Raw genomic sequence first — 13,878 nt, 5'->3', positions numbered from 1 at the left:
GTGGCCAACCAACAAGGAACTTTTACCGGAGGGGAGTTGGCATGCGAACAACATAATACACACTAATGGGAGGGAGACAAATCCACAGGCCACAAACATCCAGTAAACAGCATACCACAGTTCACAAGATGTAGGCTCTCATCTCCATTTGACTACGCAGGTACACCAATGACGGCTGTGTGTTTCACTGTTTGCTCTGTGAATGGGGAAACTCCACAAATGCCCATTGTAGGATTGTGTACGCCAGTGTTCCTCAAATGGGGGCACATGATGGTACTACACGGGTTACTTGAGAGAGAGAGTAAAATTAACAAATGAAAGCATTAAAATATGAAGATTTACTATGTTTATTTTGAGTTAAAAATGATAATCGTACTAAAAATTATCAGCAACTCACAAAACGAAGTCAAAAACACACAAAATAATACTAAATATACTGAATAATACTAAAAGAACAGACAAACAACAACAAAATACACAAGATGACACCAAACACACACACTAAGAGAGAAAAATATTATTACCAGCAACACACAAGACAACAAAGACACACTAAATGAAAGAAAAATGCACAAGATCACTACAAAATACACAAAAATAACAGAGAAAAGACCATATTACACTAAAAACACACACACTGACAAAATAATTCAAATAATACCAACAACACAACAAAAACACACAAAATAAGAGAAGATTATACTGAATAATAAAAAGAACAGACAAACAACAACAAAATACACAGATGACACCAAACACACACACACTAAGAGAGAAAAATATTATTATAACACACAAAACAACAAAGACACACTAAATGAGAGGAAAAAAATACACAAAATCACTACAAAATACACCAAATTAATACCAACACACAAAATTACAACAAAAACACACAAAATAGAAGAAAAATATACTGACTAATAAAAAGAACAGACAAACAACAACAAAATACACAAAATGACACCAAGAATACACAAAATGACACTAAAACACAGAATGATGATAGAAATGATCGTGGCTACATGAACTGAAAATACAAGGGTCAGTCTTGGTCCCACATGAGGAGGGAGATGACCGCAAATGATAAAATATATATATATATATATATAGAGAGAGAGAGAGAAATAAATCTATTCAGGGGGCACTACATACTGTTTCATTCCACAAAATGAGATTCTTTCAAATGTGTGTTGACACTCCATCATTATGCTCTACAGCTGTTTTTTCATAGTATTCTGGGTAAAATGTTGTCGGACAAAAAGGGGAATTAGATTAAAAAGTAAGAGAAAGGGGTACTTGAGCAAAAAAAGTTTGAGAACCACTGGTGTACGTGAACAAATGGTTCCAGCCACTGTGGAATAATTGTGTCGTCAGCTTGGTGGCTTTATGACACCTTTTCACTGTGAATGATGTTTAACTGGTGGGTCAGACAGGAGGAATAATCCTCTTCTGGGTCTCCCTCGCTCTTTCTAATGTTCTCCACAGCCATGTGCTTTCAGTTAAGCCGGCGCTCCGCTCTGGGCAGAGGTTAAGTGAAACTACCTGCTCCTCTGTGTCTGGCGATTATTTGCTTTGTCCACCAGATCATAAAACACTTGTGTCTGCTTTGCTGTGGCCCTCAAAGTCCCAGAGGTTCATTACTGCTACGTCTGGACGTGTGGCTGTACGAGGCCGCCATTTCAATGTCACACTGTGACAGCGCACAAAGGCCTTGGCCAACAACACCCCGTACAGGCCAATATTTCAACAGCCAACTCATGCACTGCATCCCCCCCAGATATGCTTAACCCACCTCCTTTATTTCCACACAATTGAAGATTTTGTGTCTGGAATTGATACAGTAAATAATGAAATATGAGGTTTCTGCAGGCAAATGGGATGAGACATGAAAGCTGGCAGGAGTGCTGGCTCTGGTTTCCTGTTGAATGGCTGTTAATTAATGGAGCAGACGAAGGCCATAACTCTTCTCTGGCCTCGAGACTGCCACAGTGCCAGGCAGTGCAGTGATCACAGTCGTGCATGCACCGATGGACCTTTCGCTTGCATTGTTTGAGCGCACGTGTGTAAAAGTCCTCTGAGAGACCCAAAAGCAATCCCTCACTGTCCTTACCATTAACCTCCCACACTCACTCGCAGAAATAAGATGATTGTGAAGCAATGATCAAGCCTTTTTCACCCCTATCTGCATGAAACGCCAGTCTATTGTAAATGATTTCCAAAACCTCAGGTCATTTGTCTCCATCTCTCCTCTTGACTTCATTTGCAGGATTCAGAGATCAAAAGGTCTCGCATGCTCTTCTAAGATGAGCTGTAAGTGCTTGAACTGCAGTGCAGTCATTAAATACAGTAGTATGGATGTCTCTTCCCTCGGTGCCAGCTGAAATCAGTCCACTCAAAAGTTCTCCTTTCTGAGCAGAAGCTGCACGCAGGGAATCATTGGCGCCTCCCGTGCACTGTGATTAAAGTAAATGAGTGAAATAAGATACAAAAAGTTGAAGTGATTAGTTTGAGAATGAGGAACGACTGAGCCAATAAAGCGATTGCATTCAGCTGTAAACAATGGCAAGCAGGCAGAAAAGCTATACGGGCAACATAGCGGAGTAAGACAAAAATTACATTGATTATTCATTCAAACGTATGGATTTCTCCATGAAAAGCAGCTTTCAAACACGATTGAATTTCAGGCTTATGCTCAGAAATCAACTCAAAAATGTCTGGTTTCGATCACTTGACTTACACTAACAAGTCTGTCACAGAAGAATGTAATTCCCCGAAAACCCCCTCAATTTACATGCTATACGGGGAACATTTCAGACTATAAAATCCACATTTTTAGTCTGCCCCAGGGCAGCTGTGGCTACAATAGTAGCTTACCACCACTAAGTGTGGAGTGAAAGAATAATCCCTTGATTCTGTAAAACGTCTTTGAGTGTCTAAAAAAAGCGCTATATAAAATGGATGTACATTATTATTATTATTATTTTTATTATTAATTGATACAATTGCAATGCTTTGATTTTAGTGAGGTTAGTACACACTTAGCCATAAATGCAATGATATCCCTAGAAATAATTCTATTTAGGAGGCACTAAATACAGTGTCATTTCACTTATTTACAAAATAAAATGTGTGTAATCCATTCCATAATTATGCTCTGTAGTTTGTTTTTTCACAGAATTCTAAGCCAAATGTTATAAGGACAAAGGGGGTACTTGGATTCAGAAACAAGAAAAAGGGGGTACATGACAGGGCAGCAGAACAAGGATTTTTGAAGAAATCCGGCCATATTTATTACATCTCTAAATACACATGGGTATATTTCACCTATCTCACATCTCTTAGTGTCTCAAGTCAATATACCCTTGGTTTATATTTCTGTGCTTCTTCCTGTATTTTTCAAAGTGTGGGTGCAAAGAGAGACCACATTCCAAGCCGGGACAGTTAGGTCCTTTAGCCAGAGGAAGAAATGAGACTCAAACCTCCAAATGATGAGTATTGTCCCGCTCCCTTCCCCCAATCTGACCAGAGGCTGTGAGTTGTGGTTGCTTTCTCCCATCCTCACAACCACACTCTGGGCTGGGGTTCCCTGTGGTGAACCCACAAGCCCGAGCTGGAAAGGACGGGATGATAAAACAATGCAGGAACAACAAAAAGGCCGCTGCCCCAGCTCTTGGTCAGATAGCAAAAAAATGTATGTGAAATTCCCAACCTCAAACACAGAATGCAGATTCAGAGTTTGGACAGTGAGGCTGGTGACTGGCAAATTATAGACATCTGTCATGGTGCTGGAGGAAAAATGAGAGAATAGGCTTAGCAAATACATATGGAGTGGCAATTCAAAGCATGAGTGGAACAAGAATACCTCACATTGGCAACTGCTTTTCCTAATTTCGGTCGGCCCATTTCACTGAAGACCTAACAGTGCAGAATCTATTTGAACTTAAATTGTGTTTTTCATTATGTGGCCTATTTCAGAAGAAACAAACCACAAGACATAGAATTAGGCAAATGGTCCAAAATGCCACAAAAATAGCGAAAAACTTAGACCGTGTCTATTATTTGTGAAGTAAAAGTGCCTCCAAAATCAATCTAGGTGGGCAGGGCACCAAAATGTCCATCTTTTCTCATCACTTGTGCTGTTTCCTGCTCTGAAACCATGCATCCATCCTGCCCAGCTCTTTTTATTCCCTTACAACACGGCGACACAGTTTCAAGTTGAACTAAACTAAAGTGAATATGCATATGCATGGCAGGAGAAGTGCAAGAACAGGAAGGAATTAGTTAATAACATGACACTAGCAAAGAGGTCCAATAAAAACAAAGTTGCAAAGTAAAACATCTGGATGCATCTGTGGGTGTGGCTGCTATAAATCCAGGTGGCTGCTCACTGAGCTGAAGGCTACTGGCTTTACTGGTAGGGCTCAAATTGTCACATGTACCAGTGGCTTTACCACCATAACCAAAGGTGGAAGTGACATCACTGTGCATGGCTTGGCAGACAACACGAAGGCACTATAATAAAGATGGCATTGCACTGGAGGAGTGAGCCAAGTGCTGGTTAACCACGGAGGAAGACATGAGGGCAAGATGTATGAAAAGAGAGGAAAGTAGCTTTAATGTCTTTAGGCGGGTAAAGAGTTTTTGACACTATGAAAAAACTTTTTTGAAAAAAACTATAGTTGTAATTAAAGACGTTGGAAGGAATATGAAGCCCAACTTGTACAAAAATGTACTTTAAAAAACACACAAAATGACAGCAAAATGCACAAAATGTCACCAAAAGCATACAAAGTAAAAACAAAAACACACAGAAAAGATTCTCATGAAACACACAAAATGACAATGGATCATGCACTCAAAACAGCAGAAATACAGAAAATGACCAAAAAACACACAAATCGACAAAAAAAAAAAAAAAAAAAAAAAAAAACAAATGACAAGAAAAATACACAAAATGAGAACAAAAGTTTCCAAATTGGCAGAAAAAGAAACAAATAATTTGAAAAACACAAAAAAAAAAACACACAAAAAGGCTCAGATTGGTTATTATATCACAGAGACTTGCATTTAAAGACAAATTTGGTCATGCAATTGTTAAAAAAAAGTTTAACAGATGCAACCTAGACCTGGTATGAGCATGCAGTAATTACCACATGCACAAATTTTAAGCCTGAGCTTTATTCAATTGCACAACTTCAATTTCATGCAGCAGATGATCTGAAACAAATGATACTCCCGCAGCATCCTGAATGTGTGTTTATAAACAAGACCCAATATTGTTGTGATGTCTGAGCTGAATTCGATAGATTTCCTCCTCTGTCAGACGTACCTCCGCTGCAACACAATACAAAATTACCTTCGACAGCATCCAAAGGCAGACTCAGCCTGGGCTGTAGCACTCTTGCTCTCCCTCTCTAACTTCATCATGTAGACTCAGTGATGCTCTTTGGGGAGTCTGAAAACACCTCTGGTCCATCATTCAGAAAGGGAAGTTAATCTGTGATAGAGTGTCTGAGTTCTATGTATCAGAGTCCGGTGTCTGCCTCTGAAGTGTTCCCTCTGAGGCTTTTCGACATAATGGACTCTGCTAAACTCATTCTATGGGAATATTACCTTTAAGTTTTGTCCCTATCTGGTTTCTATACACTCTGTTTAAACATAGCTCGACCTTGTTCATCCTAATGCTCCACCTTTTCCTTTTTCATTTCTCCATTCCTACAAACATTCCTGTCTTTCCCCCTGCATGTTTAAGAATGTGAAAACGGACCTTCAGTTCAGCTTTACACTGAATATTTTCCACAGCCCTCTGCCTGTTTCTCCCAGGAGAGTCAGATTATGGGCTACATTAGGGGAAACACCTCATTCATTCACACACATAACCCTGCATCACTGCAGATTGTCTTGCTCAGACAGTTCATTGACTCTAGAATATCTGTCATTGTTTTCCCTCGTCTGTCCAGCACTCCCACGTGTGCGTCTGGTTTTAATGAGCTCAACTCACCCACAGACCCATTGTAGGAAGATAGATCAAGTAGTGCCAATACCACACTGGAAATTATTACACTTTAAAAATGTTCTGAAACAGCAGCAATTGCTTTTGTCATTAATTATGTTTGGTTGTCCCGGTTTGGTTTCTTTCCATGGCCACGTCTGCTCCTGTTTCCTCCTCTGCTTGTAATTTCCATTTGTGTTATTGTGTTAAATATTGTGAAATCCAGATCAGTCATTCCAGACCTTTTTATTTCCTCTTCATCAGCTGTGTCTTTTTAGCTTTTTGTAAGATACAGTAAATATGTTTAGTATTTCACTGTTGTTTGTGTTCAGAGTTGTGCAAGTTTGTTGTTGTTTATATGTGTATCCGTTTGAGTCCATTTTACTTGTTTGCTGCAGCCAAACCTATTTCTGCATCCTGACCTAAGAGGTAAAGTTGAAGGACTTGAGGATAGTTGGTTGGTTGGCCGCCTGGTTGATTAGTTTGTTGATTGGTTAGTCATTTGGTTGGTTGGTTGGTTGGTTGTTTGGTTGATTGGTTGATTGGTTGGTTGGTTGGTTGGTTGGTTGATTGGTTGATTGGTTAGTTCTTTGGTTGGTAGGTTGGTTCTTCAGTTGGTTGGTTGGTTAGTTCTTTGTTTGTTTGGTTGGGTGGGTGGGTTCTTTGGTTCTTTGGTTGGTTAGTTGGACAGTTGGTCGTTCACTTTGTTGGTTGTCAGTCGGACAGTTAAATGGGTTGGTTGGCTAATTTTGGTAGTAATTAGTCTGTTGGTCAGTTGATTGGTCAATTGGTGGGATGGATGGTTTGATTGATAATTAGCTTGGTTGATCTTCTGGACTAATGGTTATAGCCATTATGAAGTAATTCTAAGGGTGCTTTCACCCATGCCTCTTTGATCCACACCATGTTTCACTTCCTCTGATTATCCGGTGTTTTTGCAATATGTGAAAGCTCACTTGAACTCTGGTGCGAAGCAAACAAGCAAACTCTGGTCCTCTAGAAAATGTGGGTCTCGGTTGGGATCAAGCGAAGCATGGTGCGGTTTGTAACCATGTGAAAAAGCAAACAGGACCAAATATAGGACTTTACATTGAAGCGCAATTGTGATGGAGCAACTCCATCAGGGACAAGGCAGCGGCGGCACACACACACAACCCAGCACTCCAGCAGGCAGCACACACACAAATATCCATCCATCTGTCTATCTCTCTGTTTATCCATCCATCCAACCATCTTTTTTCAGTCTGCTTTGTCAGCACACAAACAAACACATCACAAACATTTCCTCACTCTCTTCCATATTTACTCCCACATCATTCATTTATTTCATTTCTCTCTCTTCCACAAACTGTTTACATGGTCAGTGATGGCTGCACACCTGACAGCTCTATGTTTCACCTGCTCATATACTCTCACATTTTCACACACGATACATCCTTACCAGTAAGTTACCAGTGCCATGATGCCTCTGAGCGCAGACAGGTGCGAGACGGAGCAGCATCAGCCGTGTTTATGTAACACATTAGTGCAGGTTGTGGGATTATGGGTTATTTTGAATTATTATTAATTACATTTCTGCGGGGATTTGTTTTAGGATTTCCTTTGGAAAACATAGGAAGAGAGACCAAATATAGGACGTGATGGTGCAAAAGTCAGTGACAGCGGCACATCATCACGGCAACGAGCACACACACAAACACACCCAGTGCTCCTCTGTTTTGCACACAGACATACATGTCACAATCATTTACACACTGATTGTGTTTATATGTCATTTTTAATCATTATTAATTGCGTTTCTGGGGGGTTTGTTTGAGGATTTCCTTTGGAAAATGCATTTTTCTGACAGAAGTCTATGGAGGCTGAAGTATTCTGTCCAATAGGCAACCATGCCTGCATGATGTTGCTCAGAAAATTTGGTGCACTTGGCAAATAGAATGTCCCAAGGTAACTGCCTGAACCGCACCGAGTCCACCGGACTATATGTGCGAAAGCCCCCTAACATTCTGTCTCAGAGTATAAAGTCTATTTATCTAATTACCAGAGCCAAAGGCTGTTCACATCAAAGGCAAAATTCAAAGAAACAAAAATTGTTTTGCTGGTAATAGATCTCTTTTGAACCTCAAGTACTGTAACAAATATAATGTAAAATTCACAATGAAAAGATATTCAATTCTCAGCTGTCCACAGTCCAGGTTTTGTTCAGTTGTTCTGCATTGATTTTCTCATCATTCAATTTGAAATTAGATCATCGGCGCCTTGAACCTAAGATTAAAGGAGCAACAACAGCTTTATTTGTTTTGGACAAATTGTTGTCAGAGAAAACTAAATTGGGCAAGAATGGGTTTCACGTTGTGTGAATGCGTGTATTCTTGTGTGTGTTTGTGCAGCCACGTGCGTTCTGACACGTGTATGTGTGACTGTGTGAAGCTATTTGATCTTGCTGTTGATTTTGCGTGTCACACTGGGGGCAGACAGAGGAGACTGTTTGCCTTCACAGCTGTATTTCCAGAGGCAGTTGACCTGCCAGCTCTTATCAACACAGTGTATTGATAGGCCAAGTGAGAACTTCACTCTTTCATTAAGGTCACTGTGTGGGAGGATAGGAACCCAGAAATGGAAACCCGTGATGCATCTAAACCACGCTCAAGGGAAGACACTTGCACTGAACTTGTGTGTGGGAATATTGGTGAATGGATGCCTTTCCAGTAGTTATGGAGATCACCACTTTAATCTGGGGTGAGAACTCGGTCTGTGAGAAAACGGAACACAATGGCTTAAGCGAGAATAGTGAGACTATATAAATGTGGTCTTTTTAACTTAATATTATCACTCAGCTTTAAAACAACTATCAGGGAAACGGGTCCCTCTTGTGGCTAAAGCCTTCAAGAAGGAACTAAGTCATTCATTTCTCAAACACTTCTCTGATATTCCCATTTGGCCCCGCTTACCAGAATCACTCCAACTTTTTTTTTTATTGCTGTCCTCAGATGTGTTGCACTTTGATTCTGATCAGTAATTATGATCATAAAGTTTGGATGAGTCTGAGTTCCTTTGGATGACAACAGAGGAGACATATGTGCGCCCACAATGTGCAAGCTGTAGTGCTGCCTTCTTTGTGGTTGCTGCTAGTGGAAAACCCATAATGGCCTTTAATTGGGATTTTAATTATGTGTGGTGGAGAAAAGCATTGACTACCATACTAGTGGTATTTGAGTGCAGCATTTGGTAAGTCTATGTGTCCCTCACCAAATCTTCCTTCATCTTTGGCCAGCAAACAACTTTAATTTATGGTGGAGCATCTCAAATCTTCCTATACATCACAACATATATAATATTAGCACCATTTTGCCCACAGGGGAAGATGGTAATTGGTGAGTCTTGCTCTTAAAGGACACATATACTCTGCCACTTGTGCTGACACAAAGATGCATTTGGTGTGCGAACATTTACAAAGACTCTCCTGCAAAACGACCAATGTTTGCTCCATTCATCCAATGCCCTTTGGATATATATCTAATGATGGCAATGGCTATCGAATCAATGGGGACCATTTGGCTGCTTCCAATGGCTGATAATGACGTGATGTGAGAAATGTCACAGCTGTAAAGTTGCTTGACGACATCTGACCCCATGACAAACTTCATGCTCTCACTTTGGACATGAATGGACTTGTACGGCTCATTTCAGCTCCTTAAAATAGAAGGCTACTTTTACTAAACATAACAGACAATAAAATATTTGTCTCCCTGACCTGTGTGCATTTAATTTCTCTGAAGGAAGCTGTGCATGATTAGAAGTGCCTGAAAAGGTTTTTGAGATTCTGTATATATAAAAAAATTTTTTATCTCTACTAAGGAGTTTATATTTTTACCAGCATTTATTTATGTTTGTCTGCTGTTAGCATGATTGCGTCAAAAGTATGTAATGGATTTTGACTTGGGCCGTGAATGACTGCATCAAATTTTGGAAGGGATCCGGATGAATATGCATATTCTGTATCACTTTGAATAATAAAAAAATCCCTATCTCTCATTATTAGCATAAATTGAAAAAATCATATCTCAGTTTGTATATAACTGAACTTTATGAAATTATCTTGGGTTGGTTCATCAATTACACCATCAAGTTTCATCCAAATTGGATCCAGATTGCAGAATCAACAGTATTTCAATTTTTTTTTTTTTTTTTAAATTGGAGTGTCCATATATTTGGACCTACCGTATCATTAATTAATGGGGATAGAAATGTCTTAGAAGCTTCTAAAGCATGAATGATCATGGGACCATGATCACTGCCAATATCTGACAAAACAGACATTTGGCATTTGGCAGAGGCTTGCACTCTCTGAGTGCTCTTGTTTAGTAATCGTTAAGTAGTGAAAAACCAAAGCTAAATTTGGATGCAACTAACATCGATTTTGATAAATATGGTACAAATACAATAAAATGTCACTTAGGCCGATGGCTAGATGGATGGATGGATGGATGAATGAATGGATAAATAGAAGGCTGGATGAATAGATGGATGGATGAAATCATGGATAGATAGATTAAAGGGTTTATGAATGGATGAATAGATGTGTGCATTAATAGATCTTTGGATGAAATCATGGATGGATGGATCAATCAACAAATGGGTCAAATTAATTATGATGAATGGTATCATGGAAGTTTGGAAAAAATCAAATATAATATTAGCAGGATGAAAACAAACTCATATTACTGCAGGGGCTTCACACAGCTCAGTTTGATATCAAGTAGGCTGAACCAGAAAAATGTTGGCATGTTTTAAGGAAAAAAGTTCTGCAATTAAATTATTCTGCCCTAGTTTTAACACTTCCACGTGTAAACTGGTGTGAATAAATGACTTGAAGTTTCCTAATGTGTAAAGCATTCCCTTCCAGATATCAGGGACCAAACTATGTGGAGAAGATTTAGGCCTGTCCTTTTATTTTTATTTTATCAGGCAAACACCAATGAAGGTGTACTTTGAAAAGCTGCTATCAGTATTTTAACTCTTTATTTTTGTTATAGATAAATCCTTCCTGGTTTTACTGGGACACATTAAAGGGCAGCAGGAGGCGGGCGGCTGTGCCTGTCACCATCACACGGCACCAATTAGATGGGACGGAAAACAAGACGGCATCTTGTGTTCCTCTAATATGTGTAGTACCTTTTGGTTTTATACACACACACACACACACTGGCAGGAGCTTGTGGTTCCAGTCCAGTGACAGCGGCCCAAAGCCCGGGTGGCGATGCTTCAGGAGCAGCTCGTCGTATTGGACAAGCATGTTTGTGTTGGCCCCGGATTCATAACTTTTCATTTAGTGCGGAAATGACAGGAATAGTAATTAAGGAAATGGAATGATTTTATTGGCCATGATGTTTATATTAAGTTCCAGATGTGAAGCAGCTGCCTGCTCGCTGAGAGGCCTTGCCCCCCACGTGCTATCTTGGAGAGCTCTTATTAAGAGGCAGATAAGAGACGCATTTAAATACATGTTTGTTGACAAAACTATGTTTTCCTATTCACAGCAGGAAACAAACGGAGCTGAAATAATGTCTGTTTCAATTAAGGAGAGATGGCCGTAAAGCACCATGAGGTCTGCTCCACATTTATAAATGTGCCCCCAAAGTGCAATTTATTTGCAGATATAATGTTTCTTCCTTTCAGCCTTGATTTGCATGACTGGAAAAGTTAATATTAAAGAGTGACTGTTCAGCATATTTGGGTGGTCCGAACACATGTGCGATCCACACCACGCTGCGCTACAATTCACTATCCTTTAAAACTGCCGTGACAGCATTGCTAAGATCCTCATTTTGCCCGTCAAACAATCAGTTTGCATTACAAATCAAGTCTAAGCCAGTCCCGCCCACGACTCCAGGAGCTGCCGTTAGCTTGTCACAAGCATAGACATAAGAATGGAAAGATGTGGGTTGTTTTTTTTTTAACAAAACCAGCTGTATCACAAATACATTTAGCTCTGATCACGGCTAATGAAATCCTACATTTTTATCTTGTAAAAAATATTATTCAATGGAGTAGAAATACCAACACCGACTATTTGTGTTTGGCATTATAAATCCAACCATCTAGTTAATTTTCCATTAAGCTTCGTTCAGAGAAAGGGTTTTGGGGAAAAAAGACACAAAGCTATTAAAGTTATGCAAAGGGAGGATAAACAAGTAAGAAATAAAATATATGGTTTCACTTAGATTTATTAAAAGCTTTGTCTCCAAAAATGTGCAAAATGAGATTGTGATTCAGTTTCCAAATGATTGTTAAGATGAATTTATCCTTTAAGGCCAGAAGGTTTTGTTTTGTTTCCTGACTGTGGCTGGAGTTGTTGAATAGTAAAATGCTTAAAACTTAATCTTGAAAATGTTAAAATGTTTCTGTAAATGACTGTGTGGCTTTAATTCTGTTACATTTCTACCTCCAATGTCCTGAATATAGGTGCAACTTCCTTCAATGATTCTGATCGTGGGACTATGATCATTAACACTTTAAAGACTTGACAGAAATCTATATCCCCATTAATACCAATACAGTAAGTCCAAATGTATAGGCAGGCACCCCCCAATTTTCGAAAAAGTGCGATAAATTGTGCAATCCAGATCCGGATGAAACTCGGTGGGGAAATTGAGGATCTAATCTGACATAACGGAGTCAAAATTTATAAAGATTGGTCAATTATGAGCCAAGATGTGAGTTTTTGAAGTTTTGCCAATGATGAGAGAAAGAGATTTGTTGATCATTTAAACTGATCCAGAATCAGTACATTGATCCGGATCCCCTCCAAAATGTAATGGAATCTTCCACTGTGTAAAGTCTATTTTTGGTTAAGATTTTGTCAAAATCCTTTGAGTATTTTTAAAGTTAAGCTGCTGACACTAACAAACCAGCAAACAAATAAATAAAGACTGGTGAACTAATATCTTCCTGCTGGAGATAATAACTTTTTTTGTTCACAACTTGCAAACTTCTCTATTCAAATCTCTTCTATCATACAGGGATATGCCGGTATACAGTACTTGTGATCAGATCTCCAAAGATAAGGTGCATAAAGTGTAGATGATGTTTCCTTGTTCTGGGTTTGTGGAGGTTGCACATTCTCATTCTGTTTCCTCCAGTTTCCTCTTTTTTATATTCACCTGAGGACCAAAGATTTTCCACAACTGTGAAACAATGTGTGTGAACGGGTTAATTCATTCTTCATTTTTCCAAGCTGTGCAATGAAAAAGGTGACATTTGCCTGATCATATTTATTGTGTACTTTAATAATGTGTAGAATAAACCTGAAGCTTAAGAATTCAGGCTGCATTTAGAGAATATTGTAAATTCATATTGTGAGCCACAGCAGTAAAACACATACTCAGCGTAGTTTTCATATTCAGACACTGAGTTTGAATTTGGTTTTTGCCTTTTCTAATTTTCTGTCCATCTTTCCTCTATCTTCATCACACAGGTTTGTTTTGCATTGCAGATGAAATGTTGTTGCCCTTTTCTTTTCTTTTTTTTTTTGTCTCTTTCATAGCAATAATTGGACTCCGCTTTTTTTCTGCAGCCGATGAAGATTTCCGCTGTTATAATGTTTTCCCATCTGGTTTGCAGTCAGAATGCATCACTCCATTAACATTGCTGCCTATGATCTAGAGGATGCTTTAATCTGTGACTATAAACTCCACTTAATTACATCCTCTGAAAGAGCTGTATTAGTACAATCCAATCAAACAGGGAGTATCCATCTAAACCATGTGAGTCAAACAGGCCCAGGCGGCTCCCATAAGGGATTCTTTGGTGTTCTGATATGATCATAGAGCTCCTAAACTCTGGGGTTTGTTTCATTTTTGTGTTTTTGTGGGTTTCACCGG

Source organism: Gouania willdenowi, chromosome 22 (assembly GCF_900634775.1).
Source record: "Gouania willdenowi chromosome 22, fGouWil2.1, whole genome shotgun sequence".
Taxonomy (NCBI): domain Eukaryota; kingdom Metazoa; phylum Chordata; class Actinopteri; order Blenniiformes; family Gobiesocidae; genus Gouania; species Gouania willdenowi.
This window is presented reverse-complemented; position numbering follows the sequence as displayed.